Source organism: Sinocyclocheilus grahami, unplaced genomic scaffold (assembly GCF_001515645.1).
Source record: "Sinocyclocheilus grahami isolate Dianchi unplaced genomic scaffold, SAMN03320097.WGS_v1.1 scaffold23.1, whole genome shotgun sequence".
Taxonomy (NCBI): Eukaryota; Metazoa; Chordata; class Actinopteri; order Cypriniformes; family Cyprinidae; genus Sinocyclocheilus; species Sinocyclocheilus grahami.
Window position 1 is genome coordinate 2986282 of NW_015505202.1, and position 14387 is coordinate 3000668.

Genomic DNA, 14387 nt, shown 5'->3' on the forward strand with positions numbered 1-14387 from the left:
TGCAACCTTTACGAGGCTCTGACACACCAAAGAAGGCAACTCCGATGAAACGAGCGAAGATAAATTGCTGAGAACCACACCAATATGACACTCTTTTAGTCTGTCGCTACTCATAGGAATGCAGATATTGGTAGAAGAAGAAAGGCTATGACTGCATCCTGATCTCCGATGTACTGTATGTACCTCCTGGTCTCTCAGCAGGCCAGCGTTTTGACAGAGTTAATGAGCATCTTTTTGTAAACGGTAATTCTGTTTTAAATTCAGAAACTGGTGTGCGGTGTACCTTAAAGTCATGCTCCGTGAGTCCAGGACCGCAGCAGTCCCAAAGCAGCGTATATTCACAGTAAGCCACAGGGTAAACTCCTCCGATTAAGCTCCAGAGACCTCCAGAGAACACAGGCAAATAAAAGCAACAGTCCAAAGAGAATGTAATAGTCCAGTGACATAGATATAGCAAAAACAGCAGGTTTACAAAACCCGCATTAACATAAAAACAAAGAAACAAAGAAACGGTGAAAGGAGCGGCAGCCAAAACGTGCCAGCTTACCCAATCGAACCGGAAGTCATACTTTAACATAAAATGTAATGGCACAGAAGAATCATCAGCAGTGCTGCCACTGAATGTGCTGCAGAAAACACTGGGTCAGAGTTTATAAGCCTTCCACAATCTTTCTAATTTTCTGCATCAATTATCTCCCCCCTCCCAAACCCACTGAGATTGTGTAAAATAATAAGCCTATGAACCAATCCACCTGCTGTGTAAACTATAACACACTAATGCTCCATTCCACAAACTTTTAACAAAAACGCTTTGGATGGCTACGACCGGCACTGACTCCGCCAACCTCCAACCATTTATCCTCAGAAGCGCTCCTCACCCTGAATCGAATAGCAATGCTATGGTCACCTTGAAAGTCCAATAAAGAAAGCACCAGTGAAAACATTAAGTGCACAGACCACACACCCTTGGGGTGTCTCTACTCCCTCTGTCACTCTAATCCTTTATCATTTGTAATTGAGGTAACAATTACATTGTGACCCTCGGTAGAAAATAAATCTCTGGCTCTGGCTGTGCTCTATCCGTCTTCATTAGCATGGCACTGATGTGGTGTTTATTATCTGCTGAGTAGGATCCGGGTCTCCTGAGGCATAGCACCAATTCACAACACTACAGCGCTCTGCTGAAGATACCTGAAAAGTGTAGAAGTCATTCGGGGATATGTGAGCATCAAAACCAAAAGGAGAATAGCGTATACAGTCAACAAACTGGTCATTAAAGGAAACGCGGGATACTGATTCGCCAACCCATGAACAAAATGCTCACACATTACATAATCTACAGGGGATCAAAACGTGAAAGACTTACCAAGATGTCATTAAAGGAATCATATTTTGCAGTTATAAAATAAATCAGTGGTAGTTGCAGCGGAATGCAGTATGGTACGTTCAGAAAAAAAAAACACTCAAAGTTATTAAATCATTTCTCCCACCAGATGTTTTATTTATCACACTGAGGCTCATTCAGCAAGCTCTGATCCTGCTGAATATTAAGCTCTGTGGAATAACACCCAAACAGATACACATTCTCTGGTGTTTAAGCCTGACCCAGGGGAGGGGAGGCCATTGTAGCCCTTCAGAAGAACCTCTTGGCGACTGGTCCCTTCATTATCTGCTTTTAATTGCTTATTTAATGGGCTCTCCTCAAGCACCGTAGCCCTGCTGTGAGAGTTAGACTGCAACTTGGCTTTAGCGCGATCGCAGCAGGGCATCAACACCCTCAACCAGCTTCCTCCTGTTCGTCGTCATTACTGGTACTCGCCTTAATCGGTACGTACAGTTCTGGCTGGAGGGCGAATTCTGCATTTATAGGATCCCATCGTACTGGAAGATGCTCAATTGACCCTTGTTTACTATAATTATACTGTCTGCACGTGTTTCAAACACGTCTTTTCCCCTGTCGCCGTACTGCAAGCTGCAATTTACCCATTTCATAATGAGCACCTATGCAACTGCCCTCCAATCACATCAAACAATGTGTGTTATCGTTAAATTCACAGAGAAATATGCATCATCATCGCAGTTAAATGTAACAGGCAAGTCATAATATGAGTAAGTAATATTCTGAGCTCAATATACGCCAATAAATGTTATAGAGCATTTACAATGGAAGCAAATGGGACTAATGTTTAGTCATGTCATGATATAAATTAAAGCAATATTCCAGGTACAATACAGGTTAAGAGAGAGATAAAAAAAATGACAATGTTAAGGTATGGCACTAACAATGGAAGAAAATGGGCCCTTTTTTATAAGGATGTAAAAGCAGAAAAGTAAAGCCTATAATTTTATAAAATTCATAACATGAATCAAAGTAATATACTGGGTTCAATATATATTAAGCTCAATTTTACAGAATTGGTGCCATTGTTTTGATTAGCACACAAAAAAATAAAACACAAATATTTTTTAAAAAGAAGCAAAAATCAAGGTTCCAGTGAGGCACTTTCAATGGAAGTAAATGGGGGACATTTTTGACACATTTAAAAGCAGAAAGCTTATAAAAGTCATATTATGAATTAAGTTAATATTCTGAGATCAGTACGTCTTAATCTCAGTGGAAAGCATTGGTGCCATTTTGCTGATTACCGAAAAAAAAAATCATTTTGACACATTAAAAAAAAAGTTAAGGTGATGCATTTACAATGGAACTAAATGGAGCCAATTTTTATAAAGATTTAAAAGCAGAAATGTAAACTGACAATATGAATTAAAGTATATTGTTAAACTCGGTTGACAGCAAAATCACAGAGAGGCACTTTCAATTGAAGAAAATGAGGCCAATTTTGAAGGATTTAAAAGAAGAAATGTGGAGCACAGAAAAGGTTAGAAAAGGCAAGAGATGTCAGCATGCATATTATTTACATATTACGGCTATACTATTGAAACGGTGAATATTTTCATCTTCACAGATTGGCCACATCCACTTCCATTGTTTGTGTATTCAAGTGTTCTCACTGTAACCCAGCTTCTTTTTTTTTTAACAAAGAAAAAAACCTGGTCAAGTCAAAATTATTTTTTTATTAACATTATGGCACAAATACTGTCAAATGAGCGTACCATTTACTGAACCCAATATATTACATTACGCATTGAATAAAAGCATTCATGCAAGATTGAATGCTGTGCTTGATTGCCTGTTTTGCTCTGATTGCTGCACAATGCACTGGTGAACACCACAAATGCCAAGCTGCTCATCACATGGTTCAAACGGCAGCATGCCAGAGGTGACCTTTTCATCGTATCCCTGTCATGCTCCATCATGTTGTTCTCCTAACCCACAGCAATGCCACACAGACAACACTTCTTCAATGCTATTGAGCACAGTACATAGCTCTGAGACCAAAACCACAGAGCAATATGAACACCTGCAAGCACCGAGCATGAATAAAAAAACATGGCACACGGCTCGGTTGCATATGCAGATCTTTTATGAGAGAATACGTAACGCTTGGCTGCGGGGCTGGTGTCTCAAAATGTATGAGGAACATATTGAATGGTGACGCCACCAAGTGGAACGCATCACCACTCTCTGCTCATTACTGCTTTCCACAAGACATTAGCTCAGCAGTCAGGCGCGCTTTAATTATAGAGGCCGGCTCCAATACCACATCCTGAGCTTAAACGTCAAAACACAGATATAAACATTCCCTGAGAGGTGCTTAGCCATGCGGATAAGAATAAAGCCTGTATGAGTGTAAGACATTAAACAATTCCCGTCCTGTGTCGTGCTGTTTGTGAAATCAGAGCGAAATTAACTTATCTTTCAATCTATGAACAAAAACACACAATCAATAATGCCCAATTCTTAAACTCAGACTAACCAAAATAGTTTTCCCCCTCTAGTGGCATGTAATCTAATCGAGCCGATCAATATACATCCTCCCCCTGATCATTAAAAGACAAGCAGTCCAGTCAGCTCAGATTTTCAGTATGATTGCAGAAATTCTACAATTGCACTTCCTCCACTGACAAGTCATTTGTAAGAAGAAAGCGAACATTACAAATTAAGTAATTAATCTGAGTGGAGCAAAAACAAATAGCAAAGCTTTTATCTTGCTTCCAGTAAATGCAAAGTCATTAGTGATTTTGGGCTAACAAGCAATTGCCAGCGGATTAAATAATTTTAATGAGGTGCAAGACTTTCCTCTAGCCAAATATGAGAATAATTAAATAAGAGAAAAATAAAACGCTAGCTTATGTGTCCGAGGCTTCAAATTTCAGTGCAAAAAATAAAAATAAGATTAATAAATACATAAAATACACATAAATAAATAATTAAATAAATAAATGAACTGAATAATTTAATTAATGCTTATCTCTTACTAGGAGTAATTCAGGGAAGTAAAAGTAAAGGAACTCTAACAAACATTTTAACTCATCACACTACAGACATTTAAAGTCTCATTTACTAATTAATACAAATGAAGCAACACTAAGACTCTGAGCTTGAGGGAGGATAATGCTGTACTGTCTACTTACTGAAGGATAATGCAGTCAGGGCTGCATTAGCATCTACTTCAAAATGCTTTGAGCAGCCTGGAGAAAAAGAAAAAAAAAGACCACTTATGTTTGAACCAATAAAAGAGCACCTGGCAAATATGATAAGCTTTTGTGATTGGGCTCTGTGCCAGTTTAGTGCGTCATATCCCTGCTCATTAATGGCTTGAAGTAAAGATAATCAGCTCTGAAAACATTTGCTGACTCAGAATAACGTTGTCAAAACATGCTGCGATTATGGAGACCATAAACGCAGATGCAAAACATGGCAACATAATAAATCATAAGGTATATTGTACTTCAATTTTTTTGAAAAAAACAAATACAAATTTAATGAATACAATTTCATTTTACATAAAAACTACAAAATATTTTTGAAATACATTTTAAAAATGATTATTAAAAAAAAAAGAAATGATTGTTCATGTTATTGCTGAAGAACACTACATCAACAGTGTGCTACTGTAGACTAGGAACTACTTCACCATAAAATTCACAGAAGCGATTAAGTCTGCATGAAAACAACACAAATCAGTCCATAAAACAAAGTGCTGACAAATTATGTTTTGCCTGAAAGTTACAAGTTAATTAAAAAAATGCATTCAATAGTTCATGTAATAAATCATTTATCATGCACTTATTTATATAACCGCCCATATAAAGGTGAAATAGTCCCTATGGACAGCAGAAATCAACCAAAAGTGCAATAGATTTCTAAACTGTCACGGAGAAACAACAGCTGGCATGCTGTGTCAAATAAAACGCAATCTTTGTGCTGGAAGTGCTTCTTACTATAGTGTCGATTGGATTACACATTTCCTGACCTCTGCTCCTGCAGTCTGTTGCTAGCGCTCTAGTTTCTTATGTGATGTTGAGCTGTGTCCAAATAAGGACATCTGAATCCTCCTGTCATACTTATTTCTTCCAGTATATCAGTATAAAATAATGGCCCTGCAGGTACACTGTTTGGATTTTTGATTGTGTGTGTGTGTGTGGATTGTAAATGTAGATAGATGTAAAAGATGCAGCAGGTGTTCTCTGCTGGGTGTGCATGAAGACAGATGAGCTGCTCACATCTTCTATATTGATGATGATGAACCCCCATAATTCCACACACCTGCACCTTTGGAGACATGGTGAGAGGAAGCAGAACTAGGCATTGCAATGAAGCTGGATAACTTTTTTTTTCAAGAGTACAGAAATGAGACATTTGTTCTCTATGGTTATGCTTACACTGCTGTAGAATACTGTTGCTAGTCCCATTTGAAAAGATAAATATGGCTCTGTTTACATAACAGTTCATTTACAAAAGTCATTGACTACTGTATGCGATAACAGAAACGACCCTCTTCAATGGACTGAATTTTGGGAGCAAGTTTTGTTGATGTGTGCTGTATGAAAAGAAGCAACTAGCTGTATGTCAAATTACTGCATAATACACACTGCTGTTCAAAAGTTTGGGGTTGGTAAGATTTTTCCTTTTTTGTTTTTTTTCTTCTCTTTTTTTTTTAATAAGTTTGAATTAATGTTATCAGAAATACAGTAAAAATAGTAATACTGTGAAATACAGTCATAGCCAAAAGATTTGGCAGTGACAAATTGTGTGTTTTGAAAAGTTTGCTGCTTCAGTATTTGTTGACTATTTTTCCACATGTTTCTATGGTATACTGAAAAACAATGATAAGCATATCATAAATTTTAAAGGCGTTTATTGGCAAAAAAATATAATGAGTCAATCTTTACAGTGTTGACCCTTGTTCTTCATAACCTCTGCAATTCGCTCTGGCATGCTGGATATCAGCTTCTGGGCCAAATCCTGACCGATGGCGATCCATTCTTACCTTATTAGTTCTCGGAGTTGATCACAATTTGTGGGCTCCACGGGTTCTCTATGGGATTGAGATCCGGGGAGTTGCCTGGCCCTTCAATGTAATGATCTTCGAGCCACTTCTTTATCACTCTTGCTTTGTGACATGGCGCTCCATCATGCTGGAAAATGCATGGATCATCACCAAATTGCTCCTGGATTGTTGGAAGAAGTCGCTCTTGCAGGACGTTTTGATACCATTCTTTATTCATGGCAGTGTTTTTGGGCAGAATTATGAGACAGCCCACTCCCTTGGTTGAAAAGCAACCCCACGCATGGATGGTCTCAGGATGCTTCACTGTTGGCATGTCACAGGACTCATGGTAGCATTCACCTTTTCTTCTCCAAACAATCGATTTTCCAGATGTCCCAAACAGTCGGAAGGGAGCTTCATCAGAGAAAATAACTTTGCACCAGTCTTCTGCTGTCCAATCCTTGTACTTCCTGCAGAATTTCAGTTTGTCCTTGACGTTTTTCTTGGAGAGAAGTGGCTTCTTTGCTGCCCTTCTTGACACCAGGCCGTTGTCCAAAAGTCTTGGCCTCTCTGTGCGTACAGATGCTCTCACACCAACCTGCTGCCTTTCCTGAGCAAGCTCTGCACTGCTGGTGACACGATTCCGTAGCTGACTCCTCAGGAGGAGACGGTCCTGGCACTTGCTGGACACTCTGGGACGTCCTGAAGACTTCTTCACTGCAGTCGAACCTCTCTCCTTGAAGTTCTTGATGATCCGGTAAATGGCTCTTTCAGGTGTGATATTCTTTGTAGCAATTTCCTTGCTTTTTAACTTTTGGCCATGACTGTATTATTACAATTTAAAATGTATATTTTAATATTTTTAAATGTAATTTTTTCTTGTGAGGCAAAGCTGAATTTTCAGCATCATTACTCCAGTTTTTAGTTTCACATGATCCTTCAGAAATCATTATAATATACTGATTTGTCACTAAAGAAACATTTCTTATTATTATCAATGTTGTGCTGCTATTAAAACAGTTGCGCTGCTTAATATTTTTGTGGAAACCGTTTTTTTTTTCTCTCTTAAGGATTCTCTGACAAATAGAACGTTTAAAAAACAGCATTTATTTGAATGAGAAATCCATTGTAGCATCATACTTCTTCACTGTCACGTTTGTGCAATTTATCATAAATACATAAATAAAAGATAAAAAAATATATTTTAAAAAATCATCAATTAGATATTTTATTGCTTCTCTCTGGTTACGGCAAAAAGCAAGATACATGTATGTATACACACACACACACACACACACACAAAACTTAAGTGATTTTCCTGGAAAACCCTGCCAAAATAAATAAATAATAAAATAAATAAATAAAAATACAGCTAAGAATGTTAGCATGTCTCTTATAAATAAATAGCTTGATGAAAAGTGGAACGTTTTTGACTGCAAATCTAAAAGGGAAAAAAAGCAGTGGGAGGTTGTCTATAATAGTTTAGAATAAATGTAAAAATATAAATGAGTAAATTTAAATATTTTTTATATATCTCTTCACATACTTTTTTTTGACTTACCATATTTTGTGTTCAGTACGCATCAGTTGGTCAGTGAACAGACTGGGGTATTTAAAGTGAAGATTAGTCCTCATGAGACCGGTCTCACACATCTGAAACACTTTCTCTGCTCTAATGAAGCTGTGTTTCACCTCAATCAGTCGGTCTGTGTGTAATGTACTGTTCTTTCTCCCTATTTCAAAAATAAATTGCTACCTTGACAGATGACCTTATTTATGGATGTGCTTGCATGTGGGTTCACTTATTTGATCTATCCTCTCCAATCCCCAATGGCCTCTTTCGGGACACTACTGCTGAGTCCTACTGAACATATCTGAATGTTGCAGCACGTACACAAGAACATAACTGCGTGAGCATACTTAATTGTATGAGATCAGAGCCGTACACCCTGAGAAATAGAAGGTGACATGGAGTGAATTCAAAAATTGGCTGCTGGCAGCTTGTCCCAATATGGACACAGAATGACAATGTCATATATTCACTCATTACAGTGGGTTTCCAAGGTCAAAATCGTGTCTCCAGCAGCAACAAGGCTAACACAGAGAGCATATGTGCTAATGCTGAGACACAGTCAGTCAAAATTCAGGCGGCGCTATTTTAGTACAGGAGCTAAAACACAGTGTATGCAGAAATATAGTATGGTTAATGATTTTATTAACCAATCAAACAGTTATCTTTCTCGGGCAGAACATACAAATTCATATCCAAATTAACATTAACATTATCATCATTAACAAAGATACATAAATACTGTAACAAATATATTGTTAGTTAATGCAGTAACTGACGTTAACTAATGGGACGTTATTGTCAAGTGATACCTATTTTATATGCCCTTTAAGTTGTGCCCACTGTGAAAGTAGGTCTGGCTATAGCATGATATGCCATATCTCTTTAAATCTGTGAATTGAGAGCTGCTGTCATCCAATCCCATTAGATTAATGCCACCTCATAATCAGATGCTAATTTAATCCCATCATCCATGTAAAGTGATTCATGTTAAAGGTGCCCCATTAATGTGTCTACTGTAATATTCAGCTTCAGATGGTTGGAAAGAAGTTAATTATGAGGAAAAATGAGTTTCACTATCAGTGATACGGATGAGAGAGGTCGAGAAATGAGATCAATGTAAGACTGAAAAGAAAGTAAATACGAAATTAATACCACATTTTAAGTACTAAAAGTTTCAAAATATTAAATCTCTAAAAAAAAAAAAGTGAGAGTAAGTACCCAGTATACAACAGCAATGTAAGTACATAAATAATCATGGTGCTGGAACATGTTTAAAATGTAAACAATTAATATACTCATTTCAAATGCCTTGTGCTTCACTACACCTTTAAAAATATGTAAAACCTTGCAAACCCACCGATGTTTTGGGACCAAGAAACTGGAAACTGTTAGCTGCTTTACACTCCTCTGTCAACAAATCTCAAACTAAAATAGCTAAATGTAACATACAGTCAGGCACTTGTTAACTTACCACTTTTTCACTAAAAGTGTTTCTTCTCACCGTCTAGTTGAGCAACACAAGGCTGCTTGTCACTTTTTTTTTTTGGTCACTATAGATCTGTGTTGTATTGTGCCATTTTATTTACTGAGTCAGCCAACCATGTAAACGTTTATCTACTGGCAATGAACATCTCAGAAGGGATGTCTGGGATGGAGTCTTAAGGGTGATGGGTCTGACTTTAGTTTTATCAGGATGTTTCAGGACACCACAGAATCCTCACCTAACAAATTTGGACTTCCATCCAGCTGGCCTGAAATGTCTTCATCTGCCACACAAACAGAGCTTGGGTCAGTCTGTGCGCTTTACACTACAAAAAACACTAGCCAAAGTCTGCATTCCTTTACAGCAGAGCAAATTTCTCTCAGATGATTCATATTACAAAATTACACCTTGATCTTATTGGCCATTGAATTAAACAGAACTTTTAACAACATATACAGACAACGAAAAGATATTGTAACTTACACTTGTACAAAATGATATGGATGCAAACTTAAAGTTGTTTTAAGCATGCTAGTTAAATATCCATGTAATTTATAAATTTTTCTATTTTATAATTTTTTTTTTTTTTTTTAAAATTTTTTTTTTTTTTTTTAAAATTTTTTTTTTTTTTTTTAAAATTTTTTTTTTTTTTTTTAAAATTTTTTTTTTTTTTTTTAAAATTTTTTTTTTTTTTTTGCAAAATTTTCTGAGAAAACGCAAAAGTGGCAAAGGAAATAATGACGTAAAAGGAAAAACTATGTCAGTGCTTTTTCAAGTAAACTTTCTCAAGAGGAACGCAAACATTTTGCGGGTTAATGCAAAAACATTGAAATATTTTTTTTTTCTCCCATCTCATATTTTTTCCCTTAGGGGCTCAATATATTCCAGCAGTGTAATTTCAAGATATTTTTGTTAAATGTTAATATATGTATAAAGTAATATTTGAAAAACTTTTTAAAATATTTGAATATTTCATTAAATTTGGCTCTAACCTACTAAAATACTATTTCAGTGACTAAAATAGATGATATTTAATCAAAGTAAAATTTCCTAAAATTATTGATGGCACAAATATTGATTAATTTCAAAGAATATTTTCATCAAAAGTTAAAAACAACAAACCAATGAGTCATGATGTGTATGTACTGTATATATTTATCTCATAAATATATAAACAATTCCAAAAGGTGAGAATTCAAGGTAATAACATTCCACCTGTGTATTCCACACAGATTCAGTTCAATTTCCGAACACTTCTATTTTATTTAACAGATAAAATTCCATGTCAGTCAATGCAGTACAAAAGCAGGATAAGATCCCACCACAGAACAATGGCACAGCATACTCTAAGAGTTCCCGAGAGATAGAAATGGCATGATCCATTTGATCTGAAACAGGAAAGAAGTTTTTTCCAGCTTCGCGGCACAATACCGTTAGATTACCATTACTTTCACAGCACTAACAGTTCCTTAGGGCTGCTTTACTCGGATCCGGCATTTGAAGATGCTATTAATGCCTCACACGAGACATATACAGTACCTCCAGAAACACATATATCCATAGTAAGCTGTGTCATTACTGAAGGGACATAACAACAGCAGGACATCCCACCGGATAATCTGCAGGCAAAGACAAACAAAGGACAGAGCTGCAGTTTCTTGGCCCATCACACAGGCAGGAAGACAGATGCTCAGATCAGCCTGCTGACCTTTATGTATCCCACCTATCCCGCAGGAGACGGCGGCATGCCGCAAAGCACCACCGATCTTCACACGTTCGGGTCTTAATAACCAGCCCCCACCTCAGTACGACCCAGCAGAGATCCAGACGGAGTCACCGACCCTTTGTCCTCCAGTCGAGGTGTGGGAGTAGAAGGGATGTTTAAAGGAAAAGAGGTGAAGAAGTGAAGGCACGGGTGGATGAGTAGGATTAGAAGAGGGGTGAGCAGAGCAAAGGAACGAGAATCAAAGATGGACACTTCACAGAAGAGCAGCGGTATAAGGGTGAACCGAGATCAGATAGTAGGTCGCCCATTGGGAAACTTGCCGTTTCCATATCCATGTGTCATTGTCCGAAGGTTTACAATGTCTCCCTCAAAAATCTGCATCTTTAATAACAGTTGGAGGTTGTTGGGAGGTTACAGTATCCCTTTGGGGTCTCCTTGCAGGTGGCTTTAAATTTCGGTGGCGATTTGCATATATTCAATCAGTATGAGTAACTGCAGAAGGAGCAGACAGAGCAGAGATGCGACCGATTTCACTGCCGTTTAAAGAAGACGAGCCTACAGCTGTTGAGATCAGCTGATGACACAGATAATCTTGACACTGACTGATCTGTTTAATCCCCAAAAGTATCAGCACAATCAATTGCCTTTCCCCACAGCATTTCAAAAAAGTGCTTTTCTCGCAACCCAGGAGAGACGAGTGTGTTCTGGCGGCACACAAACAGAGCGGGATAATAAACGACCTTGACAATGTCAGGTGTGCCAGAGATAAAGGCCACCTACAGTACAGACCCTCCTGTTCTTCATTTTTGCCAAATACTGCTCAGTCACTCAACTGCCAACAAGAGTCGCCGTCTATGCTGGTGGTCTTCAGTTCAGTTTGGATGCACCGGGGGCTATGTAATGAAAGCATGAATTAAATTAGTGTTATAAGTAAGAGTTAGGGTTAAGAGTTATTTGAAGTCTGTATGGCACTCTGTTCTGCTGAACTCATTTTAACAACCCTGGCCAGAGCTGCAATTCTTAGGTGGTATACTAATGAAACATGAATCACACCAGAGTGAAAGGACAGATAATGGTAGGTGGCAAAGAACTGACGTGTCCCACGGACTGCCCAGATTTGAAGGGCACAAAATAAAATGAGGCGCAGGAAGAAAAGAGCTTAGAGAAGCCGTAATTATCAACATCCTGGCAAATGGAGTGCTCAGCGTTGCCATGGCATAATTGGCAGTTAGATTTTGCAGTGGCAAAGCACAAAAACATCACCAATAATTTCTTAATGGAGGCTTATTAACATAGAGATATCTGGCAAGCACTTTGGTTGGCCAGGGTCCCTTAAAGATCTTTAAACCAAAGACAGTGATGTAAAATAACACTCCTGATACTCTCCTGCTGCAGTCTCGCTGATATGACCGAGTGGAAAAACATCAGGATGGCTGCTTGTTTGCCAAGTCACCATCCGGTTCTGGAATTCTGATTTGACAGAGCTGTGTTTGGGTCTCCGCTTGGGCGGTCCGATAATAATCACTCAAACGTGTACCATTGTACCGCTTGGCTCGTTTGAAGGCTCACACAGTGGGATCACACTGCAAACAAATGATCTTTGTTCAGAAACAAAACCAACTGACTAAATCATCCTACTATTTTTATTTTTTTTTGGTGGAAAATAATAAGGGTTTCTGTTCACTCTTTGCTGTGGTCTTCTTTTGTGATGGCACGATGGAACATAGAGGCAGGAAGACCCTTAATGCTGACAGCTGCCAATCAAAAGCACCGCAGCAGAAGTGCACAGATGTGCTCGGCTAGCTTCTGTAAAATTTCACTTGAGGACATCATCTTGACATCTCATCCATTTTATCTTTGTCTGACCTGACTACAGACATTCAAGGCAAAAAGAGCATTGAGCACATGATCATAAACTCACACCAAAATAAAGTTATATTATGCCCCTTGTCACTAAGTTTGTCCGAACCTTTAAAGGGATCAGGTTAAGTGTCCAAAATGGAAATTCGGTCAACATTTATTTACACTCATGTGGTTGCAAACTTATTTTACTTAGTTTCTTCAGCAGAAGTAGTTATGGTCATTTCCCCCACAAACAAACAAACAATAAATAAATACATTTGATTTAATTTAAACTTTATTGAATTGATAAGAAAATTAACATTGGTAGGGGGTAGAAAAAAAATACACTGTCAAATGCATACAAAGTCATTATTTTCCTGATAATATTTTAATTATTGTCTTTGGCTTTAGCACAGTGATCATTTAAATCAAATTAATTTATTAAATACAACATTATTCTTACATTCTGACAATTTTGTCTTGAAACACTTTTTTTTGTGTGTGTAATTTAGGAGTTTAACTACCAGAGCCCTCATTCACTTTAATTATATTGAGGAAAAAAAATAGAGAGAAAACTTAAGAATCATAGGCACGTTTGGCACAACGCGAGAGTGAGTAAATGAAAAATATTTAAGATTTTATAAATGTAAAGCTAATAACAAAAAAAAACACTTTAAAGATGATATGGAAAATCCTTAAAACAGCTTTATGCAGCTTCGCCAAATTAAACGTATATAAACTGTATATTTTCCACCCAAGAGTTGATGGCACAAGCTGTTATCGACTTAGTAATCTAACAGGATGCTGCTGTCATATCTATATGAACAACTATTCAGTCTTGCAGTGGTTAGCAGATCCGGCTGAACCTTTAGTCTCTGAGGTTGGAAGATTTGGCTAACTGCTGTGCTACAACTCCAAGACCTACACAACCTTTCCCTCATGTTATCACAGCAACCGCATAGCACCTGGAAAGGGGTCGTGGGTCACTTCCCAGCAATCCTTACTGTTGCCTCATGCCCTAGTAGCATTCTGATTGGAGGCTGAGAGTGGGCTGACCCAGACATACTGAAACATGACCAAAGACATAAGGGGAGAAAAACAGAACAAAAATCATCATCATTCATCTCAAGATGCCATTGCCGGCCACATACACAACCTTGTGGTTTGGATTTCTCTTTGAAGTATCCTCTTCCATCAGCTAGGAGTGAGAATGCAGCTATCATTTCAGACAGTACTTACTGGAAAGGGTGAATACGAGACCACAGAGCAGTCAGCCCTCGCTGAATTTAGACAGCGGACAGCCTGATGCTCATATTTGGGGAATATATATATATATATATATATATATATATATATTTTTTTTTT